The sequence below is a fragment of the Microtus ochrogaster genome, unplaced genomic scaffold (genome assembly GCF_000317375.1).
Source record: "Microtus ochrogaster isolate Prairie Vole_2 unplaced genomic scaffold, MicOch1.0 UNK237, whole genome shotgun sequence".
In the NCBI taxonomy this organism is placed as follows: Eukaryota; Metazoa; Chordata; class Mammalia; order Rodentia; family Cricetidae; genus Microtus; species Microtus ochrogaster.
This window is the reverse complement of record NW_004949335.1, coordinates 75,935-82,617: the sequence shown is the minus strand read 5'-3', so window position 1 is coordinate 82,617 and position 6,683 is coordinate 75,935. Positions and strand designations below refer to the sequence as shown.

Here is a 6,683-nt window from a genome sequence, read left to right as displayed (position 1 = left end):
TCTCTGATCCCAGGCTGTGGCTAGGGAAACAGCCTCAGGGGCTGGCTGTGTTGCTCTGCTGATCTAAAAAGGCTTCTTCTATCGCTGCATTCCCAGAAGGGCGTGAGCGGCATAGTTGATAGCATCATCCTGATGTTCTCCCCTGGCTTGCTTTTTTTCCCCCCAAACAGCTTTTATATAACTCATGATTTTCTACAGCTTCACATAGCCACCTTTGAGTGTAAGGATCTATGATTAGTCACTATGAAAGTACTCTGAATCATCACAGGTAGATATGGCCCAAATGGAGCTCCATTCCCCAGTAACAAAACTACCAGGACAAAACAGTCATTCCAGAGCCAGGAAAGAAAATCTGTTAGGTCGGCTCCAGGACGATACACAATAACGTGTCTGACAGACTCCCACAGAGGAAGGAGTGCAGTTTCGCAAAGGCATGCCATGACTTTCTTATTTGTTTCCATGGTCTCGTGTACCTCAGGCTTGCCTTTAGCACTTCCTGTTTCTATGTCCAGAGTGCAGGGTTCGTAAGGGTGTAACATCATCCTCAGCTCAAATCTCCAACTTGATTCAGCAGAGCACAGACGAGAGCGCCCTCATTCCCAGCTGACAAGGCGCTCACTCTGACCCAGGCTCCGAATTCCTAGAGAAGGGGGCCAGGCAGCCTGGAGCCCTGCAGGTGCTTCTGTTTCAGGTTGAGGGAGAGAGACCCATATAGTGTTAAACCCCTTGCTGGACTAGCACATGCTCCCTGCGAACTGGGCACCAGGCAGTGCAATCTGCTTACTGTGCCCACAGGCGGTGCGTAATGATCTTCTTGGAGCTTATTCTCCAGTGCCCACCGCTGTGATCAGGTGAACGCTGGTATGGCGGTGGGGAGGCTGTGTGTTCTGAAGACCCTTTATGTCCTCAGGGATTGGCTGCTCTTGCTGGGTCCCTACTGCTAGGGCCACTGTCCTCCTGGTTTCTGTTGTCAGTTGTGAGCGATTATGCCCCCCCACTTCTTCCCTTTCTTTTTTTCCCTGCCTCTACCGAAGCTGCAGCTACTTGCGCAAGCTCCCCACTGTTCATCATCTCATCCTCCTGTCTAGCCTGCAAGATTGCTACTGCAGGCCCAGCTGGAAAAGAGGAACCATAAAGAGAATCATCCAGCCTCCAGGCCCATGTGCTGGGGGAGGCATGGTGAAGGGTCGCAGCCTGAGACAGGGATGGACACCATCTCTCCCCCCCGCCCCCCCCCCGCTTCTCTCCAGGGGAATACTGGATTTTAAACGGATTGTTGAAGAGCCACCTTTGAGGCCGGTGTTGGTGGCGGTGGCGCACTCCTTTAATCCCTGCACTGGTCAGGGGTGGGGTGGGGGATGGGGGGAGGAGGCGAGGCATCTTTGAGTTTGAGGCCAACCTGGCCTACAGAGCGAGTTCCAGGCCAGTCAGGGCTACACACAGAGAAACCCTGTCTGGAAACCCCAACAAAACAAAATGAAACAAAACAGCTAAGTCACTTTTCTATGTGGCCATCGGCGTGTGTGAACAGAACTTAGGCCTCCAGGTGTTGGGTCAGAGGATTGCTCTAGTCCTGGTGAGCTATCTAGCCAGGAAAGAGCTGGTACTGAACTGTCTGAATTAACGGGAGGCAAAGAAATACCCGGTGTGACCTCTGGAGACCTTTATGCCTCGCTGCATATCTTACCAAAGTCAGAGCCGTCTGCTGAGCTGTGACCTGGAGTCTCAGGTTTTGCACACCCACATGCCCGCATGCTGTGCCCTTCTTGCAGGCACGTCGTGCTCATTACACCCCCCAAATTGCCACTGCCTCTGTGCCTCGAAGGCTCAACCCACAGGAACCACCGGGGAGCAGAAAGCAAGAGCCAACAAGCCTAGGACTGGATACATTGGAAACTAAATTGGGCCTGAGGAGAGCCCTTCCAGGTTGAGGAGCGCAGCTCTCTCATTCTGGTCCCCGGACGCCAGCATCAGCAGATGCGTTCTTCCTCATCGACTCATCAGAGTATGGCATCTCAAGGCTGCAGTCGGGCCATCACCTGCTTACTCTGCCTGGGAGTCAAGGAGGAGCTGGAAGAGCAGTATGGTCAGTACCGGTATGGAATTGGTGTTTCTGTGATCGCTGGGAAGCAAATATCCCTGGCAGAAGGGAATGAGTGAAGCAGCAGCACCCACCGTCAGCTCACTTTATACATAGCTCTTCAGTGCTTTGTCTCTCCTTTTCGTGCACACTGAGTCCTGATGCCCTGATCTTTCTCTGGCTGTTTCCTCTTTTGCAGATGTGAAATCACAGATGATCTTTCAGGCTGGAGAGGGGAGAGAGAAGAAAGGTGTACAGGGCCAGCCTGGAGTGGGAGGAGCGGGAGCAGACAGTGAAGGAGAAGAATTAAAAGGAGGAAGAGGAGGCCCCTTTGGTCCTGATGCTCCAGGTCCTGTGGGTGATGGGAAGAAGAATGGTGGCATCAGCGGAAGTGGCGTGGAGCAAGAGCAAACAGAGCTGGTTGCTGAGGGTACAGAGAGCTAGAAAAGCCTAAAGCCTCCGGAGAGGCCGATGGCCTGCCACCACCTTCGGTTCACCCAGCGGCAGCTGGAGCAATGGGAGACCATTCTCCAGCACAGTTGAGCCAGCAAGGTATGCAGACACGCCTTACCTTGCCCCTAGTGGGCAGTTTTCAGAGAACACATGCTAGTTCAAGGTGATCTTGGTTCTCTTCCAGGGTCCCCTTATCCCCCCTTGAAAGAAAGACCACCTGGCAACTCTAGACTGCCCAACTCCATCCTCCTGTAGATGGGTGCTGGGGTATGAAGAAAGCTAGGGCAGCCGCGAAGGAAACTATTTTCTTGCTGTATTTAAACGAGTCCGGTTGGAGACTGCAGCAAGGCAAGGTCTTGCTAGAGCAGAGGGAGAAGCCTGAGGTTGGAGTTCTGCCTTTGCTTGAAATTTTATATCTGTTCATCTCTTGATTGCTTTGTGTGTCTTTAAATTACATTGGACCATGATGTGTTTTGATTAATGTTTTTTGTTTTGTTTTTTTTTTGTTTTGTTTTTTGGCTTCCCCTTTAAGTTGGTACCGGGTGGTGGTGGGAGAACTCAGGGTAAATTAAGCCTCAAGGTGGATGCTGCAAACATTGTTGGGGGCAGGAGGAGGGGTTGATAGGACAAACATTGAAGCATGAATATGAAATATACCGTGCCTGCTTTAATTTCATCCACAGGGCCACATACTGAATGTGTTTTGTTTGTTTGTTTGTTTGTTTGTTTTTCCTTTTAGGAAGGATCTCTCAAGATGGATGGGTGTAAGTGAGTCCCAAATGTAGCTCTGTAATCTGAAAAAAAAAAAGCCGTTTGGCAGGATAGCCATTCTAAAACTCACCTGAGATCTTGAATACCTTTGTCCTAGATATATTAAGTTGGTGGGCTGTTGTTGAAGTCTCTAGGTTTGGGGAGGGTCTTTAAACTCTGTGGGTACAAAATGGAGTCAGAAAGCCCCAGCATGAGAGAACGTGGCTTCCTAAAGGGAAAAAGAATATTACTGCCCTTTACATAATGTTTCGGTAAAGAATGATGTAGAAATCCCCCAAATTTGACCTGGAGGGATGGCTCCACCGCTAAAGGCTAGGCTCACAAGCAAAAATATAAGAAATCATCCAAATTTATGAATCTATGAGCTCTGTGTTATTATTTCCAATAGTAAATTTAAGCATAAATTCTAAGAGGAGGGAGGGAATTTGTAAATCTTCAGCCATTGTAGTGATGGGGTGGGGAGAGCATACAATGCCTGCTTCTCCTGGCATTGCTGCTTCAAATTCACCACCTTGCTGGTAAAGCAAAGTAGTGAATGGCAGACCTGAATTTAAATTGTTTGGTATATCTTGGTGTGCCTTCCTGATATATGAAGAGTCCACATATGATGGTGTTTACCCATAATGCCACGACCCTGGAGGTAAAGATCAGGAGTTCAAGGCCAGCCTGGGGCACATCAGACCCCGCCTCAAATAAAAGCAGACAGACGCACGTGCCTCAAAACCACACGTTCATGTTGGTAGTGAATGTCTTTCTGACATCAGATCGTTTTCCTCATCCCTGGCAGGTATCATGAAGAACTGTTTTGTGTGATTGGTTGATGGTGGGGGCTAGACCTCACTGTGGGTTAAATTCTTACCTGTGGTAGTTTGGAATATTTTTTCCATTTTTCTCGGGCAGAGGTAAGTGGATTTGCAGCTCACTGGACTCAGAAGTGGTCGCGTGAGAGCAGGGGAAAGGCCAAGCTGTACAGGAGTTCTTCTGGGAAGAAGGGAAGTAACAGATTCAAAGGGGGCATCGGGATAACGGCATTAGGTGTATCTCTGAGTTCCCTCGTGTGTGCGCACTAATGGAAAGGCCCTGAAGACTGGGAGGTCGCGTCTCTAGAACAATAGCTGTCCTCAGGCCCCTAAGGCTACTACGTACATCCCAAGGCTACACTCCAGGCTTAAGCCAGTTCTGGCTCAGGGTGCTCAGGGCACAGTGCGTAGTATGGCATTCGCTTTCTGAGGAGTTCAAAGCAGCCCTGGAATGGAGAAGCTGATAATTTCAAGCTGCTTTGTCCTGCCCTCAGTTTACCTAGTGTGCTCTAAATGGCCCTCTGAGGGTAGAGTGATCCACATGCCACAAAGAAGGGGAAGGACTGTGTTTTAAAATTCAGACATCTTAACATGAATGTCTCCAAAAGGCTTGTCCCACACTTCGCCTGCTCTGCTTTCTGAGCATCATCAGAACTATATTGTGAAAGTGTCCTGGACGTGAGCGTGGTCCTCATTTCCCTCCCTAGAACAGTCGGCTGGCTCTCTTTGTAAACATTGCTATTGCTATTGTGGAGCTCCGGGCCATGAGTAGTTCTGAATTTGCAGGCCACATACTTAAAAGGGAGAAGTGCTCCCTCTAGTGGCCCAGGAAAAAGAGGCTGCATTCAGAAAGAGCCCTTTGCCTCACCCTATATACAAACTAAATGGCCGGAATCTACTACAGAGCCTGAAACGTTTCCTGGTGCTCCCTGGGCTTTGCTGAAGGAAGGGCGCAGTGTTTTCCGTCCTAACAGGGTTCTTCAGGCCTTTCCCCTGTAGCTCCGTGGCTGGAAGCCAGAGTTCACACACATTGAGCAGTTACTATACCCTCAGTCCCTCACTGAATTAGAACAGCACGAAATGAAGGGCTTCTTTGTCAGGAATCTACGATCTCACAAGTTGGGTTGAGCCTATAACTCAAGAATAAAGCACTTGTCCTGGCATATTTGAAGCCCTAGGTTCAGTCCCGAGTACCTACCAAAAAATTCAACCAAATGTCAGTTGATTTTTTTGTTTGTTTGTTTGTTTTATCAGCATGCTTTTTAGTGTACTAATGAGGTCCCTTATCCTTGCGAGTGCAGGACTAATTTGAGATTAGGAGCATTGCACACAGAAGAAATGGGAGGAAGAGGACCATCTGGGCCCTAGAACACCTGTCTCTGAAGATTCCAGTGTCACCCTAGTCCCGGAGCAAGATGGGAATGGCTTCTTCTTGTGCCACCAACATCTCAAGTGCCTATGCTGGCCACAGCAACCTTACTTCTCAGCCATTCTTTCAGCAATAAAGAGGCGGATTCTCAATATGTTTGTTCCATTGCCTTTGCGATTTCTAAAATATTGTTGTAAATATCTTCGTGATTCTAGTATTATAGAAACGTCCCTTAAACAGAGTAACTAAAAGGTAGCCTTTCATAATGTGGCATAATTGAGTCGTCTTCCATATCCCCTACACATCACAGGAAATCTGCAAATATAGTGATGGATCACACTGACCTACACATCCTCCATTGCCACCCCTTGTCACCCCGCTGCCTTCAACTCACCCCACTGCTGTACATACAAGGAAAGACAGGGCAAGCTCCTGCTGAGAATCAGTGTGTTCCCAGATGGGGCTGAAGTCTGCCACTATTCACGTGTGTTTTCCAGTGCTGTAAATGACTTGGGGGGGGTTCTCTGATGATGAGCTCAGTAGTCCAGGAGGTAGATGCGTCCAAAGTGGGGTGAGGGCAGTGGGAATAGCCAGTGACTGCCTAAGGCCCGTTACACTCCAAGCTGGGCCCTTGATTGAGCCAGATTTCCAGATCCACCCCTGCGTGGTCCTGGGCACTCAACATTGCTGTTCCCGGTTAGTCTCGGACAAATTGACAAGTGCTTTTGGCGTTATCATTCACATTTTGTACACTAGTGGTGACAGGCATTCTTGAAATTGTTCCTATTCAGTTCACAAGGAGGTGACAGGCACTCTTGACACTGTTGTTCAACTTAGTTCATGGCTGGAGGGTCAAAAGTCACTCTTGACTTTGTCTTTCAAAACCTTTTGTTCGTGACTCTTGACATTGTCATTCCTATTGTGGGGGGTGCCATGCCTGGACTGGTGGTTCTGGGTTCGATAAGAAAACTAGCTAAGGGCTGGAGAGATGGCTCAGCGGTTAAGAGCACTGACTGTTCTTCCAGAGGACCTGAGTTCAATTCCCAGCAACCACATGGTGGCTCACAACCATCTGTAATGAGGTCTGGCGCCCTCTGGCCTGCAGGCATACATAGAGGCAGACTTTCTATACATAATAAATAAATAAATAAATAAATAAATCTTTTAAAAAAAAGAAAGAAAAAGAAAACTAGCTAAGCAAACTATGGGG

The 6,683-nt window shown here is 48.6% G+C and overlaps 1 pseudogene; it reads left to right on the top strand.

Moving 5' to 3' along the window:
* Positions 1–2,007: 2,007 nt before the first annotated feature.
* On the top strand, positions 2,008–5,518 carry LOC101993138 (annotated as a pseudogene).
* Positions 5,519–6,683: the final 1,165 nt, after the last annotated feature.